Source organism: Heterodontus francisci, chromosome 7 (genome assembly GCF_036365525.1).
Source record: "Heterodontus francisci isolate sHetFra1 chromosome 7, sHetFra1.hap1, whole genome shotgun sequence".
Taxonomy (NCBI): Eukaryota; Metazoa; Chordata; class Chondrichthyes; order Heterodontiformes; family Heterodontidae; genus Heterodontus; species Heterodontus francisci.
The window spans coordinates 101,332,796-101,350,435 of record NC_090377.1 but is presented as its reverse complement, the minus strand read 5'-3'; the positions used below and the strand labels follow the sequence as shown (position 1 = coordinate 101,350,435).

The window sequence follows — 17,640 nt, the reverse complement described above, 5'->3', positions numbered from 1 at the left end:
TGGCACCACAACAATCCTCATAATCTACTGGAGCACAGCTTACTGAACTGCTGTGAGAGCCTGCATGCCCCGCACATCACCTTCCTATACCAATGGGAAAGTGAACAGATTCTTTACTACTTGATTGGATGATTCTTGACTGCAGTCGAACTGCATTTTTCCCCCGTCTCCAATTCTTTTAATCCAAAGAAAGTAAAAAAAAAATGCCCAATGTTTTTTTCTTTCCTGGTTCCGTGTTTCAATAGTGTCCAGGAGATTAGTTTTTAATTCTTGAAGACTGGAGGACAATTCTGAAGGGTTGGGAATCCTAACTGAAGGCCATCATGGGAACACCATTTCCACAAGGGTTACAGCAGTTGAAGAAGGCCCATCACTACCTTCCCAGGGTAATAAAATGCAGCCTTGTCAGCTGGGGTGCCCATATATTGAGGATTTAAAAAAGTCCATTGTAGTATGCCTCAGTGGAGGAGGCTAACATACCATCTTTTAAAGGGACACTATCTTTGTTAAGAAGGAAGGAGATTACGCCAAAAACATCACTATAAATTTTTTGTCCTAATGGCATCATGTGATAACAATGGGATGTCATTTTTGGCGATGTAACTATGCATTTCGACGCAACTTGCACAATCCTGTCAAGTGTTTGACATAAAAACACTTTTGAAATATATAGTTGGCCTATTTGGAGAAAGGTTCGTTTACTTTCATTATATTAAAGATAAAGCTACACTTTTATCCCACTCTGACAATAGAGAGACTAATTGAACTAGATTTGTGATGCAGCTGATCTGACTCCAGTAAAAAAAACAATTGCGCAGTGTGATCCCACATCAGCAAAGCTCCATGCAGCCTGCGCTCGGGACAATAAGGGCACTGTTTGCGGCGGATGGAGACACTTTCAGCGCGGCGGCGGCGGCGGAAGTGAGTGCGGCGGCTGTGAGGAGTGAAGCGGCGGGACGGAGCAGGTAAGGAGCGGCTCAGGGAGGGAGAGGAGCTGCTTGGCTTGTTGTCAGCGGCTCAGATAGCCATGGGCGGGTTTGTTTACATCTAGGCTACAGCTGTCAGCTGATTGCGGGAGTCCCTGTCTGGAGCAAACCCTTCTTCGCCCCACCCTGGAGCGGTATCTGCCGGCCTTCGGAGCCCCGGCCCGGGGTCTCTCCGGCCTCGAGTTGTAGGTTCAACACAGATGTTGGCTTTTGACAGCCGATGCCGAGCCCGCGGCCTTTAACTGTGGCTGGAGTTGAAAGGGGTCTCCAAGCCCCCGGGCTCCACCCCTCCCCCCCGGGCTCTAGCTTTCCCACGCCCCCGACCCCCCCCCCGGGATGGAGCTTGCGCCAAAGGCTGGGTGATAACTCCAGCCTGTGGCTTGCTGTGTATTTTGGGTGCGCAACTGTTTTTTGGTTGAGTGAGGTGGGTGCTGGGCGCAGCAGTGGCTTTGTTTCACCCCACTGACTACACCGAGCATTGTTAAAAGTCACTTGAGTTTTTCCTCTATCCAGCTGCACTGACGGGGCTTGTTTTTGGAATGGTTCTGCCTCAGACAATTATCCCTGATGGAGTTTCCAAATATTTTCGGATAAATGTATTACAGAGATCCAGACAAGACTGATCGAAGAAACTATTGCTTGTGACAAGCTCATGTAAGATAAAGCATAGTCAAACCTGATCAAGCCCAGCAATACATATATAGGAATGAATTACACTGAGCACTTCTGTTGGACGTTTGTTGTTAAAGGAGGATTCTTGGTTGAGTATCTCCTGTGTAAACACTGAGAAGGAAGTGAGTTAGATGTGTTGATATAGGACATGTGGAACTTGTTATTGATTGGTGTCTAATTAGCCTTTTGAAGTGTGAAATTTTCAAATTGATATCTACCTTTTGAAGGTCTTGCAGGATTTCTAATTTTCTTTTGTATGTGATTTCTGTGAGTGATTATAACAGGAACATAATTGAGGGGTTTATACCTCTTAGATGCAAGAGCACAGCTTACAGGGCTTTAACTGTCACCTGAACGCCAAGATTAGATTACAGTCTCTAAAACAGTAACTGGCTGTTAATGTTTTTGATTCCTTGACTGCACGGAGAGGGTGACCTAGGACTCTGGCCTTGCTTTTGAAATGTCCATAAAGAGGTAGATGCATTTGGAGTGGAATAGAGTGACTTGCCAACTAATATTTCTGACCCTATCTTTTGGTGAATTATTTGACATCTTTTTGACATCACCTTCAGTGACATGACTGTAATCAGTACTTTGCCATGTAGGGAATTGAATTGTACTACTATCACTCATTTAATCAGAAACTAACATAGCAGCAGCTTTGTTATAATTCTTTTAAAAATGGAGTGCATCATGTACCTCAGCTGCCTGTTCACATAGGAGCTGTCAGTGATATACTTCATGTCTCAGATAAAAAGCTGAATAACCATTTTTGGGATAAAAACAAGAAATGCTGGAACCACTCAGCAGGTCTGGCAGTCAGCATTCAGTGGTTCCAGCATTTATTGTTTTTATTTCAGGTTTCCAGCATCCGCAGTATTTTGCTTTTATATAACCATTTTTGGGACTTGAGTCCAAATTCACCTAAATTGGTGAGATGATTTTCTCTACTTTCTGTCAGTAGGGGCCTGTTGTGGAATGACTTTTGGTTGGATCAATCGAGTTCTAAGTGGGCATGGACTCAGTGTAAAAACTGTTCTTAATTTGATGCCAAATTGGCTAGTGGATAATTGTGATACAGACATGGTAGAATTATTTTTGAAGGTTGCCTTTGAGAGTGCTTACCTATGTAACTATATGCATTATACCTGATCTGGGATTACATAGTGCTGAGACTGGATGCCTGAAATAAAAAGTGTTCCATTTCCCAGCACTAATGACCTTGCCCTAGTTGACTAAAAAATGATTCCAAAAACGGTGAATGGCTTTTGCATTTCTGCTGATTTATTGAGAATGAATTTATTGATTATTAAGCAATTCATTGTCAGGAATGTGCTTATAAAATATAAACCGATTTATCTCTGGAAAAAATGTGAACATTGTGACAAATGGGAAAGTCTTGCAGGTAACGTAATGAGGAAAGTACTGAATTTTTAAATGGACTGGCAACAGTTTATGACTAAATGACAAAAGAAACATGCATATAAAAATAACTTTACAATGTAAGAGATGGAAGCATTCCCATATAAACATAATGTAGGAGAGTAATGTATGTTTTTCTGCCTGCTGGAGTATGACTTTGTAAAATAATTTAAAAATAGAATTAAAGTGTACAGAACTAAACTTTTATTAGGATTACAGCCTTATTTAACCTTTGTGCAGTTCTTTGTTCATCAACCTTCAGCCAAAAGCAGAGGTTGGAATAGGGTATTGATGATATCTCTATCATGGTTACTATGTGATTGAACAGCAGGATCATAAGATGAAGTCACATGAAGGAGGCCCTTGCACCCATTTGATCTCATCCTACTAGAATACCAATCCCACTGACTTCCCATTACAGCTTTAAAAAAATTTAAGGCTGAGGTGGATTGGGAAAATACCTTAAAAGGTATGACAATGCACAGGAATAGATAGTCTTTAAAGAAATATTACATAGTTTACAGCAATTATATATTCCTTCAAGACACAAAAACCCCTGAAGAAAAGGCAGTCAACGTTGGCTAACAAAGGAAGTTAAGAGTTGTATAAGATTAAAAGAAAAGGCCATAAAGTTGCCAGAAATAGCAGTACACCTGAGGATTTTAGAATATAGTAAAGGGGGACCATGAAAATGATAAAGGGATAATAGACTATGAAAGTAAACTAGCAAAAAACATACTGTAAAAGCTTCTATAGACATGTAAAAAGGATGAAGGGTCACTGACCTGAAATGTCAACTCTGCTTCTCTCTCCATGGATGCTGCCAGACTTGCTTAGTATTTCCAGCATTTCTTGTTTGTGTTACTTGGATAATAATCTGATTTGGGCATAGTCAACATGGATTTATGAATGGAAAATCACGTTTGATGAGCCTGTTGGAGTTTTTTGAGGATGTTGCCAACAGAATTGATAAAGGGGAATCGGTGTATTTAGTATACTTGGATTTTCAGAAGGCTTTTGGTAAAGTCCCCCACAGGAGGTTCGTTAGCAAAATTAAAGCGCATGGGATAGGAGGTAATAAACTGGCATGGATTAAGAAACATGGAAAAATAGGAGCAGGAATAGGCCATTCGGCCCTTCGAGCCTGCTCCACTATTCAATACGATCATGGCTGATCACCCAAATTCAGTACCCTATCCCCGCTTTCTCACCGTATCCCCGCTTTCTCACCGTATCCCCGCTTTCTCACCGTATCCCCGCTTTCTCACCGTATCCCCGCTTTCTCACCGTATCCCCGCTTTCTCACCGTATCCCCGCTTTCTCACCGTATCCCTTGATCTGTTTAGCCCTAAGAAAGGTGAAGAGTAGGACTAACAAGTCAAGGGAACCCTGGATGTCAAGGGATATAGAGGATTGGATAAGGGGAAAAAAAGGAGGCTTAATGCAGATTTAGAGTGCTGAAAACAGTGGAGGCCCTAGAGGTGTATAGAAAGTGTAGGGGAGTACTTAAAAAAAAAAAGTAATTAGGAGAGCAAAGAGAGGGCATGAAAAATCACTGGCAGACAAGATAAAGGAAAATCCCAAGGCGTTTTATAAGTATGTTAAGGGAAAAAGTGGGGCCTGTTCGAGATCAAAGAGGCAATCTGTGTGGAGCTGGAGGACATAGGTGAGGTTTTGAATGATTACTTTTCATCTGTGTTCGCTATGGAGAGGGATGATGTAGCTGTAGTGATCAGATGTACTTGATCAAATTAGCATTGAAAAGGAGGAAGTATTAGCTGTATTAGCGGGTTTAAAGGTGGATAAAACTCCAGGCCCAGATGAGCTGTATCCCAGGCTGCTTTGTGAGGCAAGGGAGGAGATAGGGGCTCTGACACAAATTTTCAAATCCTGTCTGGCCACAGGAGAGGTACCAGATGACTGGAGGACAGCGACTGTGGTACCACTACTCAAGAAGGGTAGCAGGGATAAACCAGGTAATTATAGGCCTGTGAGTCTAACGTCAGCGGTAGGAAAATTATTGGAAAAATTCTGAGGGACAGGATTAATCTCCACTTGGAGAGGCAGGGATTAATCAGGGATAGTCAGCATGGCTTTGTCAGGGGGAGATCATGTTTAACAAATTTGTTTGAATTTTTCGACGAGGTGACTAGATGTGTAGATGAGGGTAAAGCAGTTGATGTGGTCTGCGTGAACTTCAGTAAGGTTTTTGATAAGGTCCCGCATGGGAGATTGGTTAACAAGGTAAGAGCCCATGGGATCCAGGGTAATTTGGCAAATTGGATCCAAAATTGGCTTAGTGGCAGGAGGCAGAGGGTGATGGTCGAGGATTGTTTTTGTGAATGGAGGCCTGTGACCGTTGGGGTACTGCAGGGATCAGTGCAGGGACCCTTACAGTTTGTAGTGTATATTAATGATTTAGACGTGAGTATAGGAGGAATGTTCAGTAAGTTCACAGGCAACACGAAAATTGGTGTCATAAATAGTGAGGAGGAAAGCTTTAAATTACAGGACGGTATAGACGGGCTGTTAAAATGGGTAGAGCAGTGGCAGATGGAGTTTAATCCTGAGAAGTGTGAGGTGATGCACTTTGGGAGGACTAACAAGGCAAAGGAATATATAATGTACCAGGGAGTACAGAGGGTCAGAGGGACCTTGGTGTACTTGTCCATAGATCATTGAAGGCAGCAGCACAGGTGGATAAGGTGGTTAGGAAGGCATACGAGATCCTTGCCTTTATTAGCCGAGGCATAGAATATAAGAGCAGGCAGGTTAAGTTAGAGCTGTATAAAATGCTGGTTAGGCCGCAGCTGGAGTACTGTGTACCGGTCTGGTCACCACACTATAGGAAGGATGTGATTGCACTGGAGAGGGTGCAGAGGAGATTCACCAGGATGTTGCCTGGGCTGGAGCATTTCAGTTGTGAAGAGAGACTAGATAGGCTAGGGTTGCTTTCCTGGAGTGGAGAAGGCTGAAGGGGGGACCTGATTAAGGTATACAAAATTATGAAGGGCATTGATAGGATAGATAGGAAGAAACTTTTTCCCTTAGTGGAGGGGTCAGTAACCAGGGAGCATAGATTTAAGGTAAGGGGCAGGAGGTTTAGAGGGGAGTTGAGGAAAAATTTTTTCACCCAGAGGGTGGTTGGAATCTGGAACACACTGCCTGAAGGGGTGGTAGAGGCAGGAACGCTCACAACATTTAAGAAGTATTTAGATGAGCACTTGAAATGCCATAGCATACAAGGCTACAGGCCAAGTGCAGGAAAATGGGATTAGATAGGATGGGTGCTTGATGGTTGGTGCAAGTGCGTTGGGCCGAAGGGCCTGTTTCTGTGCTGTAAAACTCTGACTCTATGACTCTAACTATATCTAACTCTTTCTTGAATATACTTAATGATTTGGTCTCAACTGCTTTCTGTGGTAGAGAATTCCACAGGTTCACCACTATCTGGGTGAAGAAATCTCTCCTCATCTCAGTCCTAAATGGCTTATCCCTTATCCTTAGACTGTGACCCCTGGTCCTGGACTCCCCCGCCATCGAGAACATCCTTCCTGCATCTATTCTGTCCAGTCCTGTTAGAATTTTGTAGGTTTCTCTGAGATGCCTTCTCCTTCTAAATTCTAGCGAGCACAAGCCTAATCAACCTAATCTGTCTTCATATGTCAGTCCTGCCATCCCAGGAATCACTCTGGTGAACCTTCGCTCCATAGCAAGAACATCCTTCCTCAGATAAGGAGACCAAAACTGCACACAAGATTCAAGGTGTGGTCTTACCAAGGCCTTATATAATTGCAGCAAGAAATCCCTGCTCCTGTACTCGAATCCTCTCGCAATGAAGGCCAACATACCATTTGCCTTCTTAACTGCTTGCTGCACCTGCATGCTTACTTTCAGCGACTGGTGCTCAAGGACACACAGGTTTCGCTGCACCTCCTCCTTTCCCAATCTGTCGCCGTTCAGATAATCTGCCTTCCCGTTTTTGCCACCAAAGTGGATAACCTCACATTTATCCACATTATACTGCATCTGCCCTGTATTTGCCCACTCACTCTCAACCTGTCCAAATCACACTGGAGCTTATCTGCATCCTCCTCACACTCTCACCCAGCTTTGCGTCATCTGCAAACTTGGATATATTACATTTAATTCCCTCATCTATATCAATATATATTGTGAATAGCTGGAGTCCTAGCACTGATCCCTGCGGTACCCCACTAGTCGCTGCCTGCCACTCGGAAAAAGACCTGTTTATTCCTACTCTTTGTTTCCTGTCTGCCAGCCAGTTCTTTATCCATGTCAGTTCCTTATCCCCAATCGCACGTTGTTTAATTTTGCACGCTAATCTCTTATTATGTGAAACTTTATCGAAAGCCTTCTGAAAGTCCAAATACACCACTTCCACTGGTTCTCCTTTATCTCTTCTACTAGTTGCATCCTCAGTTGCAACAGCCCCAACAAACAAATTTCTCTGCAGCACCTGTGGAAGAGCCTGTCACTCCAGAATTGGCCTGTATAGCCACTCCAGGCGCTGCTTCACAAACCACTGACCACCTCCAGGCGCGTATCCATTGTCTCTCGAGATAAGGAGGCCCAAAAGAAAAAAAGGAGTTGCATCCTCAATACATTCCAGTAGATTTGTCGAGCATGATTTCCCTTTCGTAAATCCATGTTGACTTTGTCTGATCCTGTCACTGTTTTCGAAGTGCTCTGCTGTTACATCTTTTATAATGGACTCTGGCGTTTTTCCCACTGCTGATAGTCTAACCGGTCTATAATTCCCTGTTTTCTCTGTACCTCCTTCTTTCAATAGTGGGGTTACATTAGCTACCCTCCAATCCGTTGGATCTGTTCCAGAGTCTATAGAATTTTGATAAATGACCAGCAATGCATCTACTATTTCAAGGGCCACTTCCTTAAGTACTCTGGAATGTAGATTATCAGGCCCTGGGCATTTATCGGCCTTCAATCCTGTCAATTTCCCGAACATCATTTCCCTACTAATACTGATTTCATACAGTTCCTTCTCCTCACTAGACCCTATGTTCCCCAACATTTCTGGGAGGTAATTTGTGACCTCCTTTGTGAAGACAGAACCAAAATATGTATTTAATTGGTCTGCCATTTCTTTGTTCCCCATTATAAATTCCCAATTCTAAATTAGCACAATGTACTTTCACATCTTTCATTTGGGTTTGAATCTAGGCCAGTGATAGAATGCAAGTTTTCCCATTGCCAGCAAAAAAATGAAATGAATTTCGGCAGTTTCAATCCATTCTTGTTGGACATGAGTCAGTAGCATAAAACTGTCAGAATTTGGCATAAATTATTGCTGAGGCCTATACAGATAACTGGTTTTGCAAATTAAAGATGCACATTGGTGATATATGGATTATTTTTCTGAAGTTAAGCCATATAATTGGTGCAGTGTAGATAAAGCAAGCTTCACTCTGCATTTGGGCAGATGATCTGGAGATGTTCAGTGCCGGTACAGTGTGGCGAGTGGAAAATTGTTGCATTCCTGAGCATTGACATGGAATCAAAGAATGGTTACAGAACAGAAGTAGGACATTTGGCCCATTGTGTCTGTGCTGGCTTTCTGCAAGAACAGCTCACCTAGTCCCACTCCCTTGCGCTTTCCCTGTAACCCTGTGCACAAATTTTTTTTCTCTTCGGGTACTAATCAAATTCCCTTTTGAAAACCACAATTGAATCTGCCTCAACCAGGGACTCGGGCAGTCCATTGCGTGTCCTAACCACTCGCTGCATAAAAATGTTTTTCCATATGCCACTGTTACTTCTTTTGCAAATCATATTAAATTGGTGTCCTCTGGTTCTTGACTCTTCCGACAGTGGGAACGCTTTCTTTCTATCTATTCTGTCTAGACTTCTCATAACTTTTGAATACCTCCTATCAAATCTGTTCTCAACCTTCTGTAAGGAGAACAACCCCAGCTTCTCCAATCTATCCATGTAACTGAAGTCCCTTATCCCTGGAACCATTCTTGTAAATCTTTCCTGCACCCTCTACAAAGCTGTCACATCCTTCCTAAAGTCTGTTTCCTTCAACGATTTGTGCACATATACCACCAGGTGTCTCTGTTCCTGCACTCCCTTTAGAATTGCACCTTTATTATATACTGCCTCTCCTTGTGCTTCCTACCGAAATGTATCACTTCACACATCTCTGCATTAAATTTCATCTACATGTGTCTGCCCATTCCACCAGCCTCTGTGTCCCCTCTTGAAGTCTATTGCTATCTTCCTCTCAATTTACAGTACTTCCAAGATTTATGTCAACTGCGTATTTTGAAGTTATGCCCTGTATATGCAAGTCTGGGTTGTTAATACATATCAAGAAAAGCAGTAGTCCTAAGTACCGATCCCTGGGGAATCCAGCTGTATGCTTTCCTCCAGTCCAAAAAGCAACAGTTCGCCACTGCTGTTTTTTGTCGCATAGCCAACTTTGTATGCATGCTGCCGTTGTCCCTTTTTATGCCAGGGCCTTGAACTTTGTTGGCAAGCCTATTATGTGGCTTTGTCAAATGCATTTTTGGAAGTCCATGTCCACCACATCAACCACATTACCCATATCAACCTTCTCTGTTACCTCATCAAAAAACTCAAGTTAGTTGAACATGATTTGTCTTTAACATTCAGTGCTGGCTTTCCTTAATTAATCCATACATGTCCAAATGGCTTAATTTTGTCCCAGATTATTGTTTCTAAAAGCTTTCCCACCTCTGAGCTTAAACTGACAGGCCTGTAGCTGCTGGGTTTATTCTTGCACTTTTTTTTTAAATTTTTGAACATGGGTGTAATATTTGCAATTCTCCAGTCCCCTGGCACCATCCCTGTATCTAAGAAGAATTGGACGATTATGGCCAGTACAGCTGCAATTTACACCCTTACTTTCCTAAGTATCCTCGGATGCATCCCATCTGGTCCTGGTGACTTATCAATTTTAGGAACATAGGAGCAGGGGTAGGCCATTGAGCCTGCTCGGTCATTCTATACGATCATGGCTGATAATCCACTTCAATGCCTTTTTTCCACACTATCCCTATATCCCTTTGTCATTGGTATGTAGAAATCTGTCAATCTCTGCTTTAAACTTACTCAATGACTGAGCTTCCAGAACCCTCTGAGGTAGAGAATTCCAAAGATTCACAACCCTGTGAGTAAAGAAATTTCTCCTCATCTTGGTCCTAAGTGGTTTCCCCCTTATTTTGAAATTGTGTCCCCTGGTTCTAGACTCCCCAACCAGGGGAAACATCTTACCTGCACCTACCTTGTCTACCCCTTTAAGTATTTTGTAGCTATAGCTGTAGTTAGATATAGCTCTTGGGTTTAGAGGGATCAAAGGATATGGGGCGAAAGTGGGAACAGGTTACTGAGTTGGATGATCAGCCAAGATCATAATGAATGGTGGAGCTGGCTTGAGGGGCCGAATGGCCTACTCCTATTTTCTATGTTTCTATCATCTCTTTCTTGCAACTCGAGAGAATACAGGCCCAGTTTCCCCAACTCTCTTCATAGGACAGTCCCACCATCCCAGGAACAAGTCTGGTGAACCTTTGTTGCACTTCCTCTATGGCAATAATATCCTTCCTAAGGTAAGGGGACCAAAACTGCACACAGTACTCCAAGTGCGGTCTAATCAAGGTTCTATACAATTGAAGCAAGTCTTTACTACTCCTGTAGTCAAATCCTCTTGCAATAGAAGGCTAATGGTATGTTCGCCTTTTAATTGCTTGCTGCACCTGTGTGTTAGCTTTCAATGACCATCTCTTGCCATTTAAGAAATATTCTGCACATCTGTTCCACTTACCAAAGTGGATAACCTCACATTTTTCCACATTATATTCCATCTGCCACATTCTTGCCCACTCAACTCTTTCTAAATCCCCTTGAAGCCTCTTTGCATTTTTCTCACAACACACATTCCCACCTAGTTTTGTGTCATCTGCAAACTTGGAAATACTACATATAGTCCCCACATCTAAATCATTGATATATATTGTGAACAGCTGGGGCCAAAGCACTGCTCCCTGCGGTACCCCACTATTCACAGCCTGTCAATGCGAGAATGAGTTGTTTATTCCTACTCTCTGTTTTCTGCCTGTTAACCAATCCTTAATCCATGCCAGTATATTACCTCCTATCCCATGTGCTTTAATATTGCTAACTAACCTCCTATGGGGGACTTTTATCAAAAGCCTTCTGAAAATCCAAGTATACCATGTCCACCAACTCCCCTTTATCAATTCTGTTGGTGACATCCTCAAAAAACTCAACAGGTTCGTCAAACATGATTTTCCATTCATAAATTCATGTTGACTATATCCAATGAGATCATTATCCAACTGTCCATTTATCACATCCTTTAGAATAGATTCTAGCGTTTTCCCAACGACTGATGTAAGGCTCATAGGTCTGCAATTCCCTGTTTTCTCTCTCCCTCCCTTCTTAAATAGTGGGGTGACATTTGCAACCTTCCAATCTGCAGGAACTGCTGCAGAATCTATAGAATTTTGGAAGATGATCACCACTGCATCCACTATTTCCATAGCTACCTCTTTCAACACTCTGGGATGTAGAATTCCAGGTCCTGGGGACTTATCAACCTTCAGCCCCATTAATTTCTCCAATACAACCTTCTTACTAATACTAATTTCCTTAAATTCCTCATTCCCCCTAATCCCTTGGATCTCTACTTCTCTGGGATTTTTTGTATCTTCCTCAGTGATGACAGACAGAAAGTAATCATTTAGCTTCTGCCATTTCTCAATTCCCCTTATAAATTCTCCTGACTCTGCCTGTAATGGACCCACATTTGTCTTAGCCAAACGTTTCCTTTTTACATACCAATAAAAACAGACGGTAAAAGCTTCTATATTTTTTGCTAGCTTACATTCATATTCTATTTAAGTACAGCTAGCTTCTTTCATACCACCTCTATCAATTTTTAGCTCATCCAGTATCTTGACTCTTTCACGACTTCATCTTACTTTGTAAAGACAAATGCAAAGTACTGATTTAGTACCTCAACCATGCCCTCAGCCTTCAAGCGTAGATCCCCTTTTCGGTCCCTGTACGGCTCCACTCCTCTTACTATTTATGTGCCTGTAAAAGACTTTTGGATTCCCTTTTATGTCAGCTGTCTTTCTCTTCTCTTATACTCTCCCTTTGCCTCATTTCCTTTTTCACTTCCCTTTGAACTTTCTATAATCAGCTGATTTTCACTTGTATTATCCTGACATTTGCCATATGCACCCTTTTTCTGCTCATCTTACTTTCCCTTTCGTTATCCAGGAAACTCTGGCGTTATTTGCCCTGCATTCCCCCTTGGAGTGTACTTCATCTACCTGAACGATATCCTCTTTCAAGCAACCCATTGTTCCGCTAAAGTTTTGTCTGCCAATCTTGATTCCAGTTTACTTGGGCCAGATCTGTTCCCACCCCACTGAAATTGGCCCTTGTTCAATTAACTATTTTTACTCTAGATTGCTCCTTGTCCTTTTTGATAGCTAACCTACAGCTTATAATACAATGATCACAGTTCTCTAAATGATTCCCTACTGACACTTGACCCACTTCATTCCCCAGAACCAGATGCAGGACTGCCTCTTTTCTCATTGGGCCATATATGGACCAAGAAAATTCTGCTGAACACGCTTCAAAAACTCTTCCCCTTCTTCCATTAGCACTGCTATTATCCCAGTTTATATTAGGATAATTTTAAGTCCCCAATTATTACTACTCTGTAGTTTTTGCACCGCTCTGTAATTTTCCTGCAAATTTTCTCTATATCTTTCCCGCTAGTCAGTGACCTATAATGTAATAGTACTTCTGTTGTTGCTTAACTCTAACCCAAAGGATTCTATCCATGACACTTCCAGGACATCCTCTCTCCAGCACTGTAATATTCTCCTTTAATACTGTACCCCCCCCCCCCCCCCCGCCCCTTCCTGAATATCTTGTATCAAGGAATATTTAGTACCCATTCCTGCCCTTTTTTTGAGCCAGGTCTCCATTATTGCCACAACGTCATATTCTCATGCGGTTATCTGCATCTGCAGCTCACCACCCTTATTTACCGTGCTTTGTGCATTTACAAACATGCACTATAAATCTAATTTCATCACATTCCCTCTCTGACCCCACCTAATACCTTACCATTTTGTACTCTAGTGCTATCTGCCTCTCCTAATCCTTTGTGCACCTTATTTCTCATTTCTAATGCTACCTCCTGGTTCCCATCCCCTGCCAAGTTAGTTTATACTCTCTCCTACAGCGCTAGCAAACTGCTCCACAAGGACATCGGTCCCAGTTCTGGTGAGGTGTAAGCCATCTGGCCTGTAGAGCTCCCACTTCTGCTCCCAATGCCCTAGGAATCCAAAGCTCTCCCTCCTGCTCCATCTCTCTAGCCGCACATTCATCTGCTCTATCCTTCTATTTTTATACTTAATAGTGCGTGGCACTGGGAGTAATCCAGAGATTGCTATCTTTGAGGTCCTGCTTGCTAGTCTCTGACCTAGCTCCCTAAACTCTGCTTGCAGGACCTCATCCCTCTTTTTACCTTTGTCATTGGTACCAATATCTCTAGCTGTTCACTCCTTTTCTCCCCCCCCCCCCCCCCCCCACCCGCTCAGTGCTCCACAACTGCTCAGTAACATCCTTGACCCTGACACCAGGGAGGCAACATACCATCCTGGATTCACATCTGTGGCTGTAAAAAAGCCTGTCTGATCCCCTATCACTATTGCTTTCCCAATCTTCTTCCTACCCCCATGTGCAGTTGAGCCGCTGGTGATGTCATGGACTTGGCTTTGGTTGCATTCCCCAGATGAATCACCACCATTACCAGTGTTCAGAACTGAATACTTGTTGGAGAGCAAGATGCAGTCAGGGCACTCCTGCACTACCTGCCTGGCAGTCATCCATTCCCTCTCTGCCTGCACACCTTTTAACTATGGGGTGACCACACCCATGTAGCTCTCAGCTTCACAGTGTACCACAGTGACGCTGGCTCCTGCTCAAGCTCCGAAACCCTGACATCGACCTCCTCCAGCTGATGACACTTTGTCTAGGACACGAGAAGGATCCTGGAGTTCCCACATGGCACAGGATGTGTACTCCATGGGACTGAGGCACCCTGGCATACCTCTATTTATTAGAATTACTGACCTTAACAAAAATGAACTAAGTTAAGTCTTCTCTTTAAAAACAAAAACTCAACAGCTACTCGCCAATCAGCACCTTCCCTTGTACTGACTTCACTTTTCTTCATCTTTCACTTTGTGTACAAAATAACATGAATTAAACATTCCAAGGTGCTTCACAGATGACTATAAACCAATGGATGGTGAGCCAGGAAGCCAAGAGACTTGACGGTAAAGGAAAGTTTGCTTGAAGAGTTTGAGTTTTGAGAAGGCTCTTAAAGGTAAAGAGATTTAGGGTGGAAATTCCAGAGGCTAGGACTGAGGCATTGAAGGCTTTGCTACCAGTGCCAGGTTGAAGAGAAGGTGAGAATGAGAAGTTCTAAGTCAGAAGGAGGGAGTGTTCTGCAAGAGTTTAGAAGTGGTTGGGGCAATGCCATGACTGGATTTTCAGACATCTGGGAATTTTAAACCTAATTCGGAACCAATGCAGGTCAGCAAAGATGGTGAATGGACAAGCGGGACTTGCTGAAAGGCAAAGCACTAGCAACAGAGTTTTGCACATGTGGGAGTTTGTGGAGGAGAAGGATGGGAGGTCAGCGAGGAGGGAGTCAAAAGCAACAAAAGGGTGTGTAAAAGTTTTGGCACTGAAGGAGCTCAGGTAGGGGTGGCGGTGATGAATGGTGTTAGAGGTGGAAGTAAGGTATCCTGGATGTGGCATTGATGCCAATGTTATGAATAGTCTGACTCAGTAAGTGTGTGTGGCTGAGGAAGGAGGTGGGTGTGCTTCTCTAAATTAGGAAACAAAATACAGCATATTTGGTATTGTGGGAGCAAAATTATAAGGGCTCTTCTGGTTTCTATTGTCAGCACCTTTCAATGCCACATAGATTATTCCAGTTCCAAAGCAGTTCTTGAAGAATGGGTTGCTTTTTGGCCAGTAATGACTTGTGTGGCAAGAGCAGTAAAGGGAATGCAGGAAATTTCTGTCACAGAAGGATGGTATCTGTGCTGGCTGAAAAAGAGCTGTCCAACCTTATCTCACTTTATCTAGCCTTTTGGTCTATAGTCCTGTAGGTTACTGTGCCTTGTGCATATTCATATGTGCACAAGTATTTTTATTAAGTGCAATGAAGGTTTCTGCCTCGACCAACCTTTGTGGCAGAGAGTTCCAGAACACCACCACCCTCTGGGTGAAAAAAATTTCTCCTAAACTCCCCTCTAATCCTTCTACAAATTACTTGAAATCTATGTGCCCTAGTTGTTTACCCCTCTGCTAAAGGAAATAGATCCTTCCTATCTTTCCTAGTCACTGAATTTTAAACACAGGAGAGATGAAATGAGTAAATACCATTTTATATGAAAATGAATCTAAATTTCCTATTTTTAAAACAAATAAAATTGTAAGACATTAAAGAGTGCAAGAACAGAGGGAGTTGGGGGTCCATGTGCATCAATCTTTGAAGGTGGCAGGACATATTGGAATTGTAGATAGCAAAGCATATGGGTCTTGGGTTTCATAAATAGATGCATTGAGTACAAAAGCAGGGAAGTTATGCTGAACCTTTATGAAGCTGTGATTATGCCTTATCTAGAGGATTGCATTCAGTTCTAGTCACCACACTTTAGGAAGGATGAGAGGGTGCAGAGGAGATTTAGCAGAATGGTTCCAGGGATGGGGGATTTTAGTTAGAAGGTTGCGTTGGAAAAGCTCTGGTTGTTCTCCTTGGCGCAAAGGAGATTGAGGAGAGTTTTTTTTGCTACAGCTGTACAGGGATTTGGTGAGACCACATCTGGAGTACTGTGTACAGTTTTGGTCTAATTTGAAAAAGGATATAATTGCGTTAGAAGCAGTTCAGAGAAGGTTCACTCGATTTTATTCCAGGTATGAAGGACTTGCCTTATGAAGAAAGGTTTAACAGGTTGGGCCAGAAGAGTTGAGAAGAGTGAGAAGTGATCTTATTGAAACATACAAGACTGCGAGGGGACTTGATAAGAGTGGATACTGGGAGGATGTTTTCTCTTGTGGGGGAGACTGGAACTAGGAGACAGTTTCAGAATAAGAGGACTCCCTTTTAAGATGGAGAGGAGGAGAAAGTTTTTCTCTGAGGGTTGTTAGTCCATGGAATTCTGTTCCCAGAAAGCAGTGGAGGCTGGGTCATTGAATTTATTCAAGGCTGAATTAGATAGATTTTTTGATAGACAGGGGAGTCTAGGGATGTGGGAGGCAGACAGGAAAGTGGACTTCAGACCACAGTCAGATCAGCCATGATCTTATTGAATGGTGGAGCAGGCTTGAAGGGCCGAATGGCCTACTCCTGTTCCTAAGTCCTATGTTCCTATTTGATAGGTGTGCAAAATTATGACAAGCATGGATAAGAAAAGACAAGGGAAAATTGTTCCGATTAATTGATACAAGGACTAGCAGATACAGACTGAAGATTTTGGGCAAAAGATACAGGGGAATGTGAGTAAGATCTTTTTTATGCAGCGGTGCCTATGAGGGTGATGGAAACGGAGACAATCAATTTCAAAAGGAAAGTGGATGGGCACTTGAAGGAAATAAACTTGCAGGATTATGGGGATCGAACAGGGGAGTGGGACTGACTGGGTTGCTCCACAGAGAACAGACATTGGCTCAATCGGCTGAATGGCCTCCTTCTGTGCTGTAAACTACTCTTTGACTCTATTATCCTATTTATGGTGCTGTCTCAGTCCTACACATTGCACTGTAGCCATTCCATTAGCGGTCGCTAGATTGATGACTATTTTGAGTTGCAGTATGGAAGACTTTATTTTGTAGTACTTATTGGTTGATAAGTAGTTCTGTTTGGTGTGAAAAAAAATCCTCTATATCTTCAGGATCCATGCGCACAGTTCCCGAACTGAGATGGCAGTTAGGCAAACTAACCTGTATCCAGATTTTTGCTGTGTTGTAATTTGTCTGCTAGGGGGTGCTTGCCAGCAGCTTTTGCTGTTCTTAAATTACAAGTCATTACAAAACTGGAGTACTTAATTGGTCTTAGTGTTTTGAGACATCCTGAGTATCCTTGCAAGGACCCTTCTCTCTTTTTTGTTCAGCATCTTTCCTGATAGACTGGCCAAGACAAAAGTCAATATGTCAACTGGAATATTAGGCATCAATTAGTTACTCATGCATTAAAAAATATTTGCATAAAGTGACTACTTTGCTTAACATCAAGATAATTCCATGATGAAGCGGTTGCCTTAAGTATTCTGTTATGTGAATTGTGACCTTTCAATGGCTTTAATTCCTTTACTTTCTGGTATTGAGTGCCGGTTACTGAAGGACATAAGACATAAGAAATAGGAGCAGGAGTAAGCCATTCAGTGAGGTCATGGCTGATTTCTGCCTCAACTCCACCATCCCGCACTAT

The 17,640-nt window shown here is 42.7% G+C and overlaps 1 protein-coding gene across 2 annotated transcripts in view; it reads left to right on the top strand.

The window, feature by feature from the left end:
- Positions 1–874: 874 nt before the first annotated feature.
- rab5b (RAB5B, member RAS oncogene family) overlaps positions 875–17,640 on the top strand; it is an 82,782-nt gene continuing 66,016 nt past the window's right edge. Inside the window, exon 1 of one of the 2 annotated variants that reach the window (XM_068035742.1) lies at positions 875–965. The gene's annotated coding sequence lies outside the window, so the exon portion shown is untranslated. Of the gene's footprint in view, positions 966–1,564; positions 1,641–17,640 lie in introns of those variants that run through there. The other variant, XM_068035743.1, reaches the window with a different exon arrangement.